We start from the raw sequence: 19,830 nt of genomic DNA, 5'->3' as shown, positions 1-19,830 counted from the left end.
TATAAGGCGGAGCATAATAGATTGGGTGTGGATTTATCATCTCCTTTGCAAATGACTGTTGAATCTGTTGTGGCAGAAGAGATGAGCGATCAGGGAGCCGCAGCCCACCCAGGCTCCCTGGGCACTGGGCTGTGGCCAACATTTATGTCACTCTGAGAATTCCTCCGGTTGGCTGTGCAAGGGCATGGCTATTTTAAGAGGCTGGGGTGGGGTGGGTCTCCCCAGGTAGGGAGAGTGCCAAGTAGGGGTTGTTGTGCTATTTCCTGGAGCTGGGGTACATTTTAGTGGCTCCCCAAGGGATGGTCTGAAGCCCCGCCCACGTAGAGCTTTAGAAGCATCCACCCCATCCACTGCTCTCCCACCAGCTCTGTCCTCCCTCTCTGACCTTCTGGCAATATTGATGGGTCAACGGGCTGTTTACAAACTACATGAAGCAGTCTTGGGACAAAAATTCATGTCGCTCTTGCTGTCACTCCCCAGGTCTCCAAAAGGAAAGGCTCACGGGCAACCCGAAAATGCCCAGCACAGCTCTTGGGTCCTGGTGATGCCCTGGCTTTCTTGAAACCGGGCTGAGGGTCTGTTCCACGGCTCTGTTCTCCTCAGCCCTGGTCCTCACTTCTCGCCCAGAGACCACCTCTTCCTTCCGTCTCTGGATCCCCTTCCCCTCCCAGCCCAAGGCATCTGCTCTGGACAGGACCGTGTTCCCCTTGCCAAAATGCATGTTGAACTCAGAAAGCATGCTGGACAATTCTCTGGGGAGTAGGGGAAGTGCCTTCTTACACATCCTTTTTTATTCTTTGAGATTTTCATTTCTTTCTTTTACTGATTTATTATGATTATTTTTATTTCCCTAAGACCCCAGGCTTTTGGAAGTTAAAAGCCAGGAAGAATATACTTCAGTTTTTTCTTGTTTCCCAAAAGCGCCGAGTAGCTTCTCAGCCTGAATGGGGTGAAAGGAAGAAAAGGGAAAAGTCAGGGAAATAACTGGTTAAGTTTTCAAAAATGTTACCTTAGTCCTGAATCCTCGGGTGTTTTGGCTTCATTTTATACTTTAAACTCCTTAAGGATGAACTGAATCTTTGCCTTCTAGAGTTAACGTAAATGTGACCCAGGTGTCACCAGTAGGCATGAGGAAGTGACTGTTCACCTGCCGGGGAGCTTCCTACCCGCTGCTTTGTTTAAAAAAAAACAAAACAAAACAAATTTATGATGCTCAGAGTGAGATTCCACTCTGTTTCGCTCTTTTTATGTGGCCCAAGCTTTTGTCCCTTAAATAGAATTATTATTGGAATGGGGCTTGAAAGGTGGGGTGGTGAAGGAGTAACACATTAAGCTGGAAGGATTTGTGCACATAAGCGATGGCGTGAAGTCACTTTCCACAACGCCTGTTTCAGACGCTTAGCATTCAGATGCACGTATCCACATTAAAAAACAAAAACACTTGGTGTCCTAGTCCGCTCAGGCTGCAATAAGAAAATGCCGGGAGCAGGGCGGCTTAAACAACAAACATTCATTTCTCACAGTTGAGAAGATAGGAAGTCCAAGATCAAGGCGCCAGGATCTTCAGGGTCTGATGAGGACCCTCTTCTTGGCTCACGAAGGCTCCCCCCGCTGTGCCCTCACCTCCTGGGAGGGGCCCAGAGCGCTCTTCCTTCACAAGGGCACTGATCCCTTTCATGGGGGCTCCACCTCATGACCTAACCACCTCCCGACGTTCCCACCTCCTAACACCGTCACTTTAAAGATTAGGTTTTGGAGGCTCAAGTGGTGGAGCGCATGCATAGCATGTATGAGGTCCTGGGTTCAATCCCCAGTGCCTCCTCTAAAAAAATACATAAGTAAACCTAATTACCTCCCCCCTAAACAAACAAACAAACAGGGTTAGGTTTTAACATATGAATCCTGATAGGTGGCCGGGAAGGACACAGACATTCAGTCCACAGCACTTGGCATCCGACCTTCTAGATATTTGAAATAGCATGTTTCCTTAGTGGACTGGCCTTTCCAACAAGGAGGGGGCCCCGGCTGTATTTGTTTCCCACGACCTCTGTAACCAGTTACCACAGATGTGTGGCTTTATTCTCTCCTTGTTCTGGAAGCCAGAAGTCTGAGATCAGTTTCACTGGGGTGCGGGCAGTGTGAGGCCCTTCCGGTGGGTCTGATGGAGAATCTGTTTCCTTGTCTTTTCCAGCTTCTGGAGGCCATCTGTGTTCCTGGGGTTGCCACCCGTCCTTCAAAGCCTGCCTGTCTCGTTACTGTTTGTCGTTGTCACATGGCCTCTCTCATCTCCCTCTTATGAGGACACTTGTAATGACATTTAGGGCCCAGCTGGAGAATCCAGGACAATCTCTTCATCTCAAGAGCCTTAACTTCATCACAGCCGCCAAGTCCTTTTTGCCATAGAAGGTAGCGCTTGCAGGCTCTGTGGACGAGGAGGCGGATGTCCGTGGGGGGCTTTATTCAGCTGACCACACTGGCTCTCAGTTGGCAGGGAATACTGGGCGTGTGCAGTAAGGCACCCTTTTCTCCACGCTCTACCGTCTTCACTTCTGCCTCTGACATCCATCCAATGGCAGCAGCCAATAGCAAACCTTGCCTGCTCCCAAGCCCAGCCGGGGACTGACTCCAGCAGCCCCTTCTACCTTGTGGACAACTGAGGGATCCATTGTATTACGCGCTCGGACTGACCTGACCCATGAATATGGCCCGTACGTTAACTGCCACCGTGGCAAACATGTAGGTGTCGTCAGGACCCAGGCTGCAGAGCGTATGTTGGCCCAACTGCTCATGACCATGACGTGGCGAGGAAATGTGGGGGCAGATGGGCTGTTAAATGTCTTTTGATATCCCCACCACATTGAGGTATGTTTAGCAGATAAGTATAGACATGAAAGACTTCAGTACTCTTCTTTCTAATCAGTGCCTGCTATCATCACCACCACCATCACCATTGTCACCATCACCACCAGCAGAATCACCATCAGCACCATTGTCACCATCAACACCATCACCATTATCACCATAGCATTCATCACCCCCATCACCATCACCACCATCATAATCACCATCGTCACCACCATTGTCACCATCAACACCACCACCATTATCACCACCACCATCATCATCAAAATTATCCTTATTAAAGTTCAGATGGTCAGTGCCATTTTATTTTGTGAAATCTTTACAAAGAAAAGTGAACTCATTAAACCTGGAGGGAGGAAAATACACCCTATATACTAAGACTAGGACCTAACGGAAGCCCCTCGTGGTTCAGGCTGATGATTTCAGTTGCTCTGTGCGCAAAGGTCTTGGAACCCCAATTTCATACCCCTTGAAGGGGCAGTGAACTAATTCCCTTCAGAAGCATACAGGCAGCCCTGCTCAGAAACCGTGGATGCCAAGCTCAAGTCACTTCTCCAGAAACCTTTATCCCACTCCCAGCTTCATGGCAACAAAGGATGAAAAGTCCAGTGTGTAAGTTTCCTTGAAGAGGATTTCAAACCATTTGTGCTCAACCTGGCCTGACATACTTGTTTGGGCTGCATAGTGGTTTTAAGAAATTTTGAACTAGTTGTAAATATTTAATTATAAGGAGCTTTCCATTTTAAAAAATAGACTATAGATTTTTATTTTTTTAAAATCAGAAGACCTGCCAAGACTGCACTTCTTTCCAGAAACTTCTCCGATTGGTGATGCCCCCCCCCCCGCCCACTGCTGTTTTCCTTCGGCTGTGCCCCTCCCTGTGTGACCCGCTTGGTCTTTGCAGTGTTTGAAATCGTAGATTTCCTTCCCAATGCTTTACCCTTACACATGTCACAGATAAAGAGGGCTCACAAGCGTGCTGAAATTACTTGATCTCACCTGGCTCTGATCTCTTCTTCCGTGAAACTTGTCCCCTCCCTTTCCCTGTTTGTCACTTAAGACGACTGATCATGCCTTCGGCTATTCTCATTGCTGCAGGCGAATTCAGTTGTCACATCTCCCGTCGCGTTCATCAGGCAGTGATCTTTGCAAATTAGCCTTCTGGCAGATCGGGCCCCAACTGTTTAGAGCTGCCCCAAGTTGCCTCTCAACCGCTAAGCGTGGCATTTAAAGAATGAATGACAGGGATGTTGGCTCCGGCGGATCAGATCCAGCTACCTGGAAGCACTTAGACAATGGCGGCATAATCTTGCAATTGTGTTTTCAAGCATTCTGGCAGAAACTTTTTCCTGCCTAGTTCACCTGACGACACGCAGATAGAGAACTGCTAATACAGCAGGACTGACATCTGAATTGAGGGGAAAAAAGCAGCCTGAGGAACAGATAATTTTTATCAAGGTAGAATTTTTAAAGAAGGATCATTGATTAAGGAGACGGGCAATCAGCACTCAGTTTGTCACGTTCTGCCCAGAAAAGCGAACGTTCCGTTTCCTGGCTTTGTTTTCTGTATCCCAGCACGCAGACACCACAGATACACACAGCAAGAATTGTACACCCTCTCTGTACTGCCAAGATGGCATTCAGCTGCATGTGACCAAAGGCCAAATGTAATTCCCTTTAAGACGCTGTGGTTTGTGTATCCCAAACGATGAAAAGATGTCAGGAGGTATCCCATGGCTGGTATAATGGCTACATGATACAGTGAGATCTCCTTCTTCTGTCTTCCTGCTCTGACTCACCATCACAAGGTGGCAGCTGCACCTCCAGACATCACATCAGTGTTCCAGGCAGGAAAGAGAAAGGAGGGAGGGTAAAAAGCATATGCCCTCTGAAACTACAACTTGCTGTCAGGGTAGAGGGCGGGAACCTGTTTCCTGGAAGCTCCACAGAATAGATTTCTGCTTACGTCTCATTGGTCAGAAATACACGTATGACCTAACTTCCCAGTCAGTCATTTCATGTGGCTGGGGTGGGGCGGGCACAGGTATTTCCAACTTGAACACGTTGGGTTCTGCTGACAAAGAGGAAGAGGAGAACGGATTTTGAGCACAGCCAGCATCGTTCACACAACTATTGAACCACTGCATTATTGAATACTCATCTGCTGAGAATCTAGAACGCATGGGGGTCTGTAAGGTTTGAGTAAAAGAAAGGAAGGGTTGAAAGGGAGGGAAGGAGGGAAGAAAGACGGAATGAGGGAAGGAAAAGAGAGAAAGGGGAAGGACTACTTCCCATCCTCAAAGCATTCGCTCGCTGCTAAGAGAAGCAGATGTGTAAATAGGTAACTTATCAATAGTTGCATCTGTCTCTCTGCATGGTGGTCAGCCCTCTGAGTACGGTGCGCAGGCGGTGCACTGAACCATTCTCGGGGCATATCGTTAAGGTGGGCAATGCAGAACCTGCACGGGTGTATGAGGCAGGCCTAGCCCTGGGGATGCTGACTAAACGGGACCCTCTGTGTAGAGATAGTTGTGATGATCGACTGCTTCACAGTTGAGAAAGCTGAGGCGTAATGAAATAGTAGGCAACAAAACTAGTAATATAACCGGAGCCTATTCCGGGTGAAATTCACTCCCAGGTTCCTTCCCTGAAACACTACGTTTCCCTGCCCGTAGCTGCTCTGTCTTCCAGAGAGTGTTCGCAATGGCCAGATGAACTTCCAGGCTGTAAAATCTCTCCGGGAGTGACGTGAGCCATTAAGGTTAATAGGGGGGTGCTTGAAGCCTTAGATAAAATAACGTGCGGTGAGTTCTATTCCTCACACGGACCTGGTGACAAACACACCTAGGTGCTTCTATGAGGAAAAACAGGCTTCTTGGTGAAACTCTCCTCCCCAGCAGCTCTGTGAGATTTCAGCAAGTCACCCATCGGGCCCGAAAGCAGAAAGGCAGCATTGACTTAAAGTTTACCTTTAATTATATTTAAATCATGAAGCTTAACTGAATGTATTGACATTTATACCAAGAAATTCATTGACATCCTATTAACCTCAACCAGCAAATTAATTCTTCAGCCTCAGACCTGGAGCACTTGAGGACTGGAGCACAATTACGTATCCATCATGGGACGTGGTGTGGCTTGTTCACGTGGGAGTTTAACGGCTAAGCCTAAAGAAACAGGAATTAACTAGATACATATTTGAATTTTTTTTTTTATTGCAAAAGGATGAAACATCTGAGCCTCGCAGCGCTCCCGTTTGTCACGTCAGGCGGGAGTTGAGAAGACCGCTGGGAGAGTTAGCCCTGATCCTGATCGGCACTGTCCTGTTTGCATTTTCTCATGAGCGTAGACTCTTTATTTCTACCCCAGCTGCATGCTTCAAGAGACCACAGCTAGATAAAGAAAATTCGTCTTTGCTCACCGTTTATTCCAACATCACGCTGACAGTGTTAGAGTTTTGCGCTTAAGGTTTTGCGTGCAATTTAGCGGTCAGGGGTGGACGTTCAAGGATGCAACCTCACTTTCCTGATGGAGACAGTCCTTTGGCCGTTCCCAGTGAGCTATAGCGCTTCCTCTAAGACTAGGTACTAAAAACCCTTGTCAAGACACGAAGAATTTCCTCCCAAACTGTCTTCCTTCTGCTGACATAGCCAGCTTGTAATAAAAAAGAACAAATCTGACTCCATATTCAATCTGCTCCTTGGGCTTTAACCCTGCGCCCTGTTTTCTAGGCTTAGTCTTGCCAGCTCTGCACCCACGTAAAGATAACAAGTTGCAGAATAGAGAACAACAGTTTTCTTTGTTGGAGGTTTTGCAGGACCACCATGAGCTGGCCCACGGGGACAGCTGCAGAACAAAGAATTCCTGCACCAAGAAGTTTGCAACAACCAACCACATCCCCTCCCTTGTTTTTTTGTATAAAAGGAGCCTATATTCTGACTGAGGGGAGGATGGTTCTCCAAGACATTAGTCTGCCATTCTCCCGGTCGGCCGGCTTTCCAAATAAAGTCGCTATTCCTTGCCCCAACACCTCGTCTCCCGGTTTACTGGCCTGTCCTGTGGCGAGCAGAACGGGTTTGGACTCGGTAACAAGCTGAGATGGAGTCTTAATAGAGAGTTCCCTCTCAGTGTGTTCGCTCTTAAAAAAATAAATACGTAGAAGTGGAGGGTTTGGTGGGAGAAGCACTGAGTGCCCAGAAGGAGCAGAGGAAATATTTCTAATTAAAAATGATGGAGAGTAAGTCTAGGCAGAAATGCTATGTCATGTACAATTACCCATTGAAGCTGGAAGGGGAAAAGGCACCTGCATGCAGAGCTGGTACTTCAAAGACAGACTCTCTTCCCAATCCCTGAAGAGGAGAGACTTAGATGCTCAGGAGCTAATTGTACACCACCGGTTGGCTCACCGCCCTTGCCAGTTCCACCGCATTCTGATTTTGTGTGTTCTGCCCAAGCAGCATCTAGGGTTTCATTGGAGACACTGGGCAAGAAGGGTTGACAATATCCATGTTACCTGGTTGTGCAGACAAGTGTGATCTCGGACAGTCTGTAGCCCTGGCAAGGATGCTAATGTGTCTGTGGCATACGAATTGTATTTTTCTTTAAGTTAAAAAAAAAAACCTCCCAACAAAAAGAAACATATAAAATAAAATATCTCTCTGTCTCCAAGTGAATAAGAAAAATGTCATGATGTGGAGATGAAAGAATTAGCTTTATTTTTCTTTGGCAGAAGTTCCAACTCACATGTGGAAAACACTTTCTGATTGGGGGCCGGGTGGGAGGGGGCAACTCCTGGATCACTCCAAGAGCATTTCACTTTTATTTTATTTTAATTTTTAATTTTGGGGAGGAGGAGGTAATTAGGTTTATTTGTTTATTTATTTTAATGGAGAGACTGGGGATTGAACCCAGGACCACATACATATGCTAACCATGTGCCCTACCACTGAGCTCTACCCTCCCCTCTGATTTCACTTTTAAATAGAATTTTGCCTTTCTTCCCTGTTACTGAGGGAAGACCTTTCGTGGCTTCTCCATCCCTCCCACTTCAGCTCCGTGTCTCTCTTACTGTGAATGTTGGAAGCCCTCTTCAGCTGAGGATAATACACTCTTTAAAAAAAATCATTTAAAGTCAATCTCTTTAAAACAGAGGCTAAAATGCCACAATAAAAGTAGTTTAAAATGAGGTTTGATTAGGAAATTACTATTTATAAATGAAACTTAAGACAGAGAAGACCCAGTTATTTCACCTTAAATAAGCAAAAGTTATAGTTAGAATTATGGCTTTCAATATCTTGTAATAGCCTAGAGTGAAAAAGAATATGAAAGGAATACGTATGTATATAGTATAACTGAATCACCATGCTGTACACCAGAAACTAACACAATATTGTCAATCAACTATACTTTAATTAAAAAAAAGCTAAAAACAGAAAAAAGGAAAGAAAAGAATTATGGCCTTAGTCACAGATAAAGACTGAAATCAGCATTGATTGGGTAGGAGAGGTAATCTTTTAGGAGGAAAAAAAAACTCTTTCAGTTTTGATCAATTTTGAAAAAGCAATCTAGGTCTTCATCAACGTTTCTCAGAGGCTTATCTTGTGCTTTTGTCAGCCACATCCTGTGTTTTCAGAGTTCCTAAATTGCCATCACCCTTGTTGATTTTCTCTTTTTCAGACACTGGTGTGTTTAACTCTGCCGTGTCTTCGTTTGGCAGTCATTCTGTGTGTGAATCAAGTGACTCAAGCAATTCTCTCTGAGAGTTCTGTGGTGGATTTTATTAAACACGACATCTTTTAAAAGATTAGGAATACGTCTTTGCAGTAGGTTTGCGTGGTATTTGCATGCTACTGTGTTCTGTATGCCGTGTGATGGACGTTTAGGGTGCAGATGCTGAGTGAGGTGAGAGCTGAGTGAGGTCTAAGTTTCTGTCAAGGGCATGTCGCATAACCCTTGTTCAGACACAAGGAGCCCTTGAAATTCGTCAGGTATCCTCCCTGCTTTCTGCCTCTTCATCTGCCCTTCCTTGCTGCAGGGAAGGCTGGTCTACCTGCTTCAGTGTCCTCGTGGCTGTCAGGAGGACCGAATACTGTTGTGATGTGTCTGTGTCCCTGCAAATTCGGTGATAACCGGCGGAGATAGTCATGGCACCAGAAGATGGTGACTCTACCAACAGGAACGTAAAGAATTCAAAACAGAAGCTCATCTATAGACACCGTCAGTCCTGCAACTTCCTACAAATTGCCCCGCCGCCCACCCAGGCTCAAGCGTGTCTCTCCTACAGCCTTATTTCTTTAGAATTTCTGCCTGGTCTGCCCACGTCTGCTCTGGTCCACCTCTGATCCGTTCTCAGTGCTGCAGCCATAGGGATGTTTTCAAGCCCTTCACCCTTTGCTGCAGATGATTTGATGGACTCGCATTCAGATGTGTAGGGCTGCTTTTGCAGGTGGCAGTGCCCGGGTGGCCCCCAGGATGCCCTGAATACAGGAAAACTCCATTTGTGTTTCTAGACAAGAACAAACCCATTCATGGGCTGGCTGACTGAGCCCTGGGCTCCTCTACTGCAGACCCCAGCAGTGGGCCTTTCCAGGAAGGAACTGTATGCTGAAATGCAAGCTCGAAGAGCCACCTTTGTCATCAGAAAGGGAAGGCAAAAGGCACACTGTGCAGTGGGAGACGTCCAGGGGAGGGTCAGGAATTGCTCAGCCGAGAAGGTGGCGGCTGTGTTTCCAGGGGAGACCTCACCCCTTCTTGGATTGACTTCCTAAAGGCAGCCCTTACCGACCCCCCACTCATCCGTGGACTGATCGAGAGAGCCCTCCTTCAGTGTTTCCACTGCAGAACCACTCAGGAACCTTCACTGAGTGGTCAGATAGAGGGTGGGTGTGGCCACAAGTTTCAGGGGGGCCTGTCCCACCTCCCCGCTGGGAAAAGAGCAAGTAATCATGGTCTGGCCGCTCCTCCATGCAGAGGGTCCCGCAGGAATCCCCACCTTCATCCCCAGCGACCCTACACTCACGCTTTTAGAGGACCTTGGGGCTGAAAACAGGGTATGTGGTGGAAGGAAAGGAAGTAAATGGCCAGTTCTGAACCTCACCTGGTTCAGAGACGGACCTGGGAGGGCAGATAAATGAGACTAAGGAGCCGAGATTCGCAGCACGTCTGAGCTTCCCTTTGCAGATCGCCGGGCTGTCGTAATAGTTGGGGCCTGCTGTCAGCACCTGTAGGGCAGGGCCTGAGATGACACACGTTTCCACACGATGAGGGATGCCTCTCACTCCATCTGAAATTCTAATGTTCTGCTGACATTTTCGCGAGACTCATAACTCATCTGAAGGACTATCACTCTTTCTTCATTTTTTTCCCCATTACAACGATCTGTAGTTTGGCTTGACCTATTATTGCTAGTTCAATCACGATCATTCTGTAAGTTTTTATTGTCTTATACAAATCAGCCTGGTCTATGAATTCTTCTCCCAGTTGCAGGTTTTATTCGACCACCTCATAATGCCTTCTAGTGATGGTATTTCCAAACATTTGCTTATTGAAATGGACGTGAGTTTATTATTTTTAGAGGTTTAGTAATTTCCCGTTTCTCTTATGACATAGAGCAGAGATTTGCAAACTTTTCCTGTAAGGGGTGAGGTAGTAAATATTTGTGGCTTTGTGAGCCATATGCTGTGTAGCCTGCATATTCTTTTTTTTCCTGTTAATATATATGTTTTTATTGAAGTCTAGTCAGTTTTACAAAGTTGTGTCAATTTCTGGTGCACAGCACAGTGCCCCAGTCATGCATGAACATTTGTTTTCATGTTCTTTTTCACCATAAGTTATTACAAGATATTGAATATAGTCTCCTGTGCTCTACAGTATGAACTTGTTTATTGATCAGCAGCCAGTCCTGTCTTTTCCCTGCTGGCTCACGTCTAGGGCTGGGGATCGCGGGGACCCTCTGTGTCAGTTTCCCTCAGTTCTGCCTGCCAAGCAGGTGCCACTTTCTCCTCCGAGCCTCCTCGGAAGCTCCACTTCTGTCCCCACTGACCTTCTGGCTGGAGAGAGGGCATCCCAGGGTGAGGGTACCTTTCTTCCTATGCCGCTCCCTCCCTGCAGGACCAGTCCTGCACCAATTTTTCCTTTTTTCTTTTTTTCTTACTGGATTTTGTGAGAATCCTGTATTTTGAAGCAAGAGACACTGTGCAGTTCGATGGGTTTGTAGATGTAATTCTTGGTGTATTTGTGGGAGAGAGCAAGCTGTGAGTCTCTCTACTCTGCCATCTTAGCTCAACTCCCCCTCTTTTTTCTTTTTTAAGAACGTTTTAAAAAAATGTAAAAGCTGCTTTTAGCCTATGATCTGTGATTTGACGAGCCATGGCCAGGTTCAACCCACTGACCATGGTTTGCTGATTCTGAAAAAGCCAGCTCTGAATGTGGCTACAAGCACTGTGCACCCACCGTTCAGCTCCTGCAGCTCGTCCCTCCATTCCAGGCCCTCTGGGTGTTCCAGCCACACTGGTTTCTCTTATTTTCTTTAACCCATCCCACTCTCTCCAAGCACAGGGCATTTGCACATACAATTCCTTCTGCCTGGAACCTTTGAATTCTTATCCGTCCCGTATAGAGACCACAGCCCGAGCCTTGCTGCCCCCGGAAACTTAGCCTTACCGCCCTGTCCTCTACCACAGTTCTCACCTCACCTGCTACCTCTGCTTCTCACCTCTTTTTACAGTCACCACTTTACGTTAGCTGATGTGATTCCTCTTTTATTTAGTGTCTGTCTTCCCCACTAGACCATACGCTCTAGAAGAGCAAAGGTCTTCAGCCGTCTGCTCTGGGGGAGTTTGGCGGGAACCTTGAGTTACGGCTGTTGCCAATTTCCGTGGTGTAAATATTCCTGCCCTCGCCAATGTCAAGTTACCAAAAGGATGTCCCTGCTTGTGGAGGTGAAACGAGATGCTCAGGATCAGCTCGCTCTGGGGCACTGCTGCATCTCCATCTTTTTAGACTAACCTTCATATTTGCATCCCCATCGCCCAGAAGAGTACTCAGTAAACAGCAAGAATTCCAGAAACATCATTTGGATAAATGAATGAATGATGTACATATTGGGGTGGACAGTGATGAGGCACAGAAATAAAAGGCAGAAATGCAGTGTGACTCAGGTCAAGCTGCAACCTTTCCATTTTGCTTCTCTGGAATAACTCTGGTTACCAGACCTCAGAGTATTATGGCAAGGTAGGGACCAGAGGATGGGAGAAGACAAATTTTTGGTGACAGAAATCTCACTGTAAAGTACATAGGTTAAAGGGGTCATGTATATTTTACTCCATAAGGGAAGGCTTTTATTCTGCAAATGCTAATGAAGAAAGTTAGAAAATATATGTCAATAGTAGGAACCATGAAGACGGTGATAATGTCTGAGAAGGAACAATTTGTTTGAGTAATATCTTTATTTTAATCTTGAAAATGAGACATGAGGGAAGGGAGGAAAGGAGGACATGGCTCCTCCATTTGGGAGAATCTGGTAGCCTGTGTCTGGGTCTGATGCAAATTCCCAAAACGCCATCACAGACAAATACTGGCTTAGTCAGGAGGATTCCTCCCAGCGGAGCTGGAAATTCTTAGTACCGGGGATAATGGCCCCTCCACCCCGTCGCTCATTCCTCATTTCTCTTCCATTGCCAGCATCTTCCACATAGCATTTGTCAATTGTTTTGGGTGTCCGCCTGACTTTAAAAATTCCTTCCATTTCCCAAGAAGCAGATCCTGAGACAGGAATCTGTGTGCAAGTGGTTTATGAAGGAAGAGTCCCCCAGGAAACCAATCAGAGATCAGGGAGAGTAAACGCGGGAAGGAAGAACCCAAGCAGCGGTACCGTTTCAGAAGGCACGTGCAGGGTGGTGCAGCCTGGTCCCCTGCGGAGGCTCTGGAGCGTGAGCAGCGCCCTTGACTGGCCCCACTGAGGCAAGGGGGCTGAGCTTTCCCCTTCGCCACCATCAGACTCTGCCCCAGGGCCACCTCCGAGGGAAGTAAACTCTGAGGCATGCGTGCGTTTTTGCCCTTGTGGGCAAAGTGGCTTCAGAAACTCCGGAAGAGCCATCCAAGGAAGGTCACAGGTAGATAATGCTAAAAACAAGAGCGCTTAGATGTGGTGAAAAGGGAGCCCTCGAACATTGCTGGTGGGGACTTAAATCAGCACAGCCACTATGGAAAACAGTATGGCGGCTTCTCAGAAAACTAAAAACAGAGCTACCTTGTAAGCCAGCAACCCCACTCCTGGGTGTATATCCAAGGGAAATGAAAACACTAATTTGAAAAGATGCACGCACCCCAGTGTTCATCACAGCACTATTTACAACAGCCAAGACATGGAAGCAACCTAAGTGTCCATCCACAGATGAATAAGTAAATAAGATGTGGTATATATACGCACGATGGAATACTACTTGGCCATAAAAAGGAATGAACATTTTGCCATTTGCAACCACGTGGAAGCACTCAGAGGATATTATGCTAAGTGATGTAAGTCAGACAGAGAAAGACAAATCCTGTATGATATTACTTATATGTGGAATCTGAAGAATATGACAAACTAGGGAATATAACAAAGAAGCAGCAGACTCACAGACATAGAGACCAGATTAGTGGTGACCCGCAGGGAGAGGACAGGGGTGAGCCGCAATATAGGGGTGGGGATGTGGGAGGTACAAACTGCTGGGGGTAAGACAGGCTCAAGGTTGAATTGCAGAATGCTGGGAATATAGCTGATATTTTGTAATAATTATAAATGGAAAGTAACCTTTGAAGATTGTATACAGAATTTTAAAAATTAAAATTAAAAAGAGAAAAAGCACTTAGAAGCCAGAGGTAAGGCATGTGGAAATGCTAGAGGGATATGAGGAAGCCTGGGCGGAACACTGACACCGCCCACCGTAATTTGCCACCCAGTAACACGTGGCCCTCACTCATCACATGACCTCTAGAAAGTGTCCTCGGTTTCTTGGAGCACATCTCACGCTACTGTCTAAGGGCAAGGTCATTCTGATGCTGAATTCGCTCTTGCTCTGGCTTGACTTCTGTTTCCAGAAATTCTACCCAATTATCTTTTAGAGTACCATCTGGAAAAATCTAAGTTGGAAACGGAATTTCACTCTCTGCTTTCCCCCACCCACCCTGCCAGCTTCCCCACGACACTCACTCTCACAGTGGAAGCCAGTTGCCCACGTGGGTGGTTGCAGAATGTAGTCTGATCATTGGCATGCTTTTTAAGGACCTACCATAATATGCTGGTTCTCTAATCTGAAGGAAAAAAAAAATACAGGTAGCTTTAAGATGCATGGACTCGCATCTGAAATACTTAGCTCCAAGTTGTTCTGACGCCAGCAGGTCAGTGTCTATATGGTCCAACGGGACGGTAGGCTTCTGTATTGAATGCTTTAGTTTCCACGTCTCTACTTTGACTTAGAGACACATCATGGAACTTGAAGAGTTGGCAGAACACCCTAAAGGCAAGCTAAGCTCAAAGCATCTCGTTACAGAAATGTCCCAGCTTTGCTTGTGCAGCTTTCATTGGAAGCATCCAGTTTCGGGGTCTTGAGGAAGCCCTGTGTAATGTGCTGACCTGTGTCTCTAGTGGGGGATGAGAAGTTGCTTTCGTGCAACTAGTCGGCGTGCCTGTCCTTGCACTGGAAAAAGAGGTGGGGGCATAGAACCCCGTGACCAGGAGTGGGCATCCTGCGGTCAGATCTCCTGTCTCCTTCACTCAGGAGCTGGGTGGCCCTGCACAAATGTGTCACCCTCGTCTACAAAACTGGCAGGAAGTAACTTATTTATAGGAAGACCGTGAGGACGGCATAAGACAAGCAAGCCTTCGAAACAGCGCTTGGCACATTGGAAGTACTCAGTGAAGTTTAATTGTTCCGTCACTTTGGAAAAAGAGGCGTGAGGCTCGCAAAGTAAGACTTTTCTCTTTGTCTGAAAATGATGCGCTTTTCTGGCCTTGACTTAGGGTGAGGCGGTCCTGCAAAGCCTCAAGTTCAGTCCTCTCCCCTGGGTGTCCGAGCCACGGCCCTGGAGGGTGTGGTCCCTGCCTGTGCCTGTGCTGACCTGACCCACAGCCTTGTTTCCTGAACGGGCACTCACATTTGGGGAAGCCTCTGGCTGTGTCACGAGCAGTTGTGTCCTTATTTAAAGGAAGCTCTTCCCACTGAAAAAAGGCTTTGATTTTTTTTAAATTAAGATATGGTTGATTTACAGTATTATGTTAGTCTCAGGTGCAGAGCGTAGTGACTCAGTATTTGTGCAGATGGATACCATTATGTTATTAGAACATAATGGGTATAATTCCCTGTGCTGCACAGTATGTCTTTGTTGCTCATCTGAAAGGCTTGCATTTTGAACCCAGCACACAAAGGAGAAGCTTACTGGGAAATGAGACGACCTGTTTGGATCCAGGAGGTGTTATTCATCTCCTCCATGAAAGAGGACAGACCACTGGGAGATGTCTCCAGACTCACATGTGTGGAGCCAGTCAGTAAGGATTCGAGGTGCCTGTGAGAGGCTGCGTCCCCTCCTCCGCTTGCATTTTGTTCGTCTTCCATGCAGAGGACAGCTGCCAGCCAGACAGGGCGGGAAGACGGCTCCTTGTCTCACCTACGCTGGTAGCGGCCACACCAGCGGGAGACACTAAAACCGCAGGCAGCTCCTGGGTCTGTAAGTGTGACCCAGCACTGGGCCTCTCCCTGGGGGACCGCACTGTGTCCCACGCAAACCCTGCCCAGGCTCAACAGACTTGATGTGGAGCTCACACATCAAGTGTTGCCCGTCCGTATGGCTCATTATTTGACTTGCCTATGAGGGGAGGAGGGGAGGCTGGGTGGGCGGGGCTGTGTGTCTAAGGCCACCAGAAGCAGCATCTGAACACTTTATGCTTATGCAGACCCCAGGCCCCCTTGGCTGGAGCACTGTCCCTGTCCTCCCTCACTCTTGTAATCAGGGACGTCGAAAACCCTGAATTCTTCTTCTTCTTGGTGCATCTGTGTCCTCCCAGATTCTACTGATCATATTTCCCAAATCCACTAACTTAGTACATTCTATGTCTAATACCATTACATACGGAATACTTCCAAGAGCACAGGTATCTACATTATTAAACTTTGTAAACCTCTAATGAAGCTGTTCACGATCCTGCTGGCATGGTAGAGTCACCTGGATGAAAAAGAAAGGAAGATGGAAGGAAGGAGGGAGGGAGGGAGGGAGATTAGATGAGAGAGAGAGAAAGGAAGGAAGGAAGGCAGGAAGAAAGAAAAAGAAAGAAAGGAAGGAAGGAAGGGGAGAAAGAAGGAACGGATGGAGGAAAGAGGGAAAGAAAGAAAGAAAATCAGTGCCTGGCTCCACTCAAGAACCATCAGAAATGTGAAGGGGGTGGTGCCTGGACTTCGGTTTATTTGTAAAGTTCTCCCAGGCAATTCCAATGCCTTGGCGGCAGTGGAGAACCCCTGCCTATAAAATATGCAGACGTATTTTACATACTTCTACCTGTGCCTCTGTATTTATCTCCTATAACATAGCAGCTTCCTTCTGATGACTACCAGGCATTATCCTCTGCACCAGACACACTTGGAACAGGACAAGCATGGCTACGCTTTTCAGTCTAACACCCCAACACTCAAACTGCAAAGGTACAGTCCTTGGCTTTACAGTTAAACAGGAAGAAGGGATAAATATTGCCAAATATGCAAGAGTTCTGGAAGCTCTCAAGTGCTAAATATTTACAAAAAAGGTATTAAAATTCATATTTCCACTGGTTTGCCAAGACACACATGATGAGATATTCCAAAGCTAGATCACCATGTGCAGAATTTACAGAGGAAATTGTCAGGAAGCTGGGGCACGCCCTGCTGCATCAGAAATATTGAGAAGCCCAGGCAAGCTATGGACTCAGTCAAGAAAAACACTATTTCAGGACACACGATCTTCCTAAAGTTTGCTGTGGCCCCCGGGTTAAGAATTCCCAACTTAGGGTGTTTTCATCAGCGCCTCAAAAGAAGAAAGCTAGCTCAAAACAGACTGCGTTTCCTTTACATCTTGGCCAGGCAAGGGGCCTAAGGGAAGGAAAGGGAAACCAGACTTGGCAGGATAGCCAGGCAAGGTTCCTGAAGGAGTAAAATTAGATGAAGTACATAGAGCACTTTAAAAATGATTGATCCACTATGGAGGACAGTATGGGGGGTCCTTAAAAAGCTAAAGATAGATTTACCCTGTGATCCAGCAATCCCACTCCTGGGCAGGTATCTGGAGAAAACTGTAATTCAAAAAGACACATGCACCCCAATGTTCACTGCAGTGCTATTTACAACAGCCAAGACAGGGAAGCAACCTAAATGTCCATCCACAGATGACTGGATAAAAAAGATGTGGTACATTTATACAGTGGAATACTACTCGGCCATAAAAAAGAATAAAATAATGCCATTTGCAGCAACATAAATGGACCTAGAGATGATCACACTAAGTGAAGTAAATCAGACAGAAAAAGACAAATAGCATATGATATCACTTATATGTGAAATCTTAAAAAAATGATACAAACTCTGTTTACAAACCAAAAACAGACTCATGGACATAGAAAACAAACTATGGTTACCAAAGGGGAAAGTGTGGGGAGGGATAAATTAAGGGTTGTGAATTAACAGACACACACTACTATATATAAAATAGATAAATAACAAGGACCTACTGTAGAGCACAGAGAACTATATTCAATCCTTTATAGCAACCTATAATGGAAAAGAATCTGAAAAGAAAAAATATATATATATATATGTATGTATGTATCTGTATAACTGAATCACTTTGCAGTATACCTGAAACTAACATTGTAAATCAACTACACTTCAATAAAAGTTTTTAAAAATTGTAACCTCAAAAAAATTTTTTTTCAAAAAAGATAAAAAATTAAAAAATAAAAATTGTTGCGGATGTTGGAGAATGGGAAGGATTTGAATACATGAAGCTTATAAATGTTTTGTTGGTAAAGTGAACTCCATAAGAAAAATGTGCAGATAAGAACAGCCCCGTATTCCGATGGAGGCCAAGATCGCTCAGCTTCCTCGAGGTTCTGGCACCTGGGAGGAGACAGGGGCAGAGAATGGGGAAAGGTCACATGACTGTGTGCCGGCGTCACCGCGTACGAGTCCCCATACACCTCAGTGGTGGAGCCCAGCTCCTGAACTCAACAAGTCAACTTCTGCTGATTCTGTTCTGTGGATCTCTCTTTACCCTGTGACCAGAGATGGCAAATCCCAAAAGAAGGATGGCCCCATTTCATGAATGGGGAAGTCAGACCCACATTCGTGGGATTTCCAGATACAAAACGCACAAATGCCTTCCGGCACCCCGATCTCAAGGTTCCTGTCCTTGCAGAACCCTCATCAGACGTTCCAGACAGACGGCAGCGTACATCTTAAGAAAAGCAAGCTGGAGAGGGGATAAATCCACACCGGCTGACGCAGTCTGTCTCTAATTCTTATCGCAGCCACTGTTTCTCCGAGAGTTAAGCATCCTTCTTTCAGAAACTGAGAGTAAATCTTGCAGGATTTAAAAACCAGGGGCCATTTTTCTCTAATCGCTGCTCACAGCCCAGGGTCGCTACTCCTGTTCCGGCTGCGAGATCACTGCTTCAGACGAAAGCTAACCTGCGCAACGGGGCTCTCATCGCAGGTCTTCTGATGTCCTGTCTCTGTTCCTCCTCCCCCTGGAGTTCCCCCTCCTTGTCTTCTCGGCCTTCCCCTCCCTCCCTCCTTTTATTCTGCCCCCCCCCCATACTCTGGTCCATCCCATCCCTCCCTTTAAGCAGGAAGCTCCCTGGAGCCCCTGCCATTCACCTCCGAGCTTCTTCCCGATAAATCTGCGTGGCTTGATGGTGTGATAAAGATGCTTCAGAGCTCTGCCTTTTACAAAAGGCCAAGCCTCGTCGTCCTAAAGGTCGGAGTCAACGACCGTTTTGCAAGTACGTGAGATTCAGCACCTCTAGAGGCAGAGCTGATGGGGGAAGTTGCTTTGGTCACGAAGGGTTCAAAAGCGTCTGTCCTCGCTGCCTCCTGGGTTCGTTGCCACCTGTGCTCCTCTTCCCTCAGGGAGTGGCTGGTACCACACCTGCCCTGCTTTTCACCTGTCACTTAGTAGAGCCAGTGATTTAGAAAAGCTGACTCTAAAGAGGCAGAAGAGATAGCCAGTGAATGAAATGAACCAAAATAACTGTAAAAATCGTCCTGATCGTCCAACTGGTATTCCTTGCCAGATACGTGTTTGTGGAAAACCTAGAACGTCTAAAAACGAATCCTAGTCATAATCACTCCTATTTCCAAGTAACATCTGGCCGCTTCTCCCGGCTCATCCGTCTGGATCCCTTGGCCCCGCCCTCCTGTTCACGCCTCACCTCTGATTCTCTGCAATTCTGTCTCAGCCCCGCTGGGTAGCAAAGCCAGATCACCCTCAGACGCCCTTAAAATTCTGTGCCCCCGGCTTGAGTGGACTGCAGCTTTGGGAAATGCAATCTAGGCAGCTCAGAGGTTTCGGGGAGAGAGGGAAAGAACCCTGTCCTCTCAGATGGGGCGTGAGGAAGAAAGCATGTGGGAAATTCAATCACCATTTTCCGCAGTTACCCACACGCACCTGTCCTGGGGACTCCGAGCAGCTCACCCAGAGCAGAGCTGCGAAGCTGGAGTGACGTTGACCGAGGCCAGGCCAAGGCCATGGGTCTTGTTAAAGGCGGTTTGTTCTTCTGGGGATCACATTTCTTTCCTTTTTCTCCCTCTTTTTTTTTTCATTGAAGTAGAGTTGATTTACAATGTTGCGTTAGTTTCAGGTGAACAGCAAAGAGGTTCAGTTATACACACATATACACATTCTTTTTCAGATTCTTTTCCATTGTAGGTTATTATAAGATACTGAATATAGTTCCCTGTGCTG

General features: G+C 46.6%; 1 protein-coding gene across 3 annotated transcripts in view; it reads left to right on the top strand.

Moving 5' to 3' along the window:
* TMEM132D (transmembrane protein 132D) overlaps positions 1-19,830 on the top strand; it is a 527,348-nt gene that overhangs the window by 357,934 nt on the left and 149,584 nt on the right. The window lies entirely within an intron of this gene.

Source organism: Vicugna pacos, chromosome 32 (assembly GCF_048564905.1).
Source record: "Vicugna pacos chromosome 32, VicPac4, whole genome shotgun sequence".
Taxonomy (NCBI): Eukaryota; Metazoa; Chordata; class Mammalia; order Artiodactyla; family Camelidae; genus Vicugna; species Vicugna pacos.
Note: the sequence above shows the minus strand (reverse complement) of the source record. Positions and strands in the feature narration are given on the sequence as shown.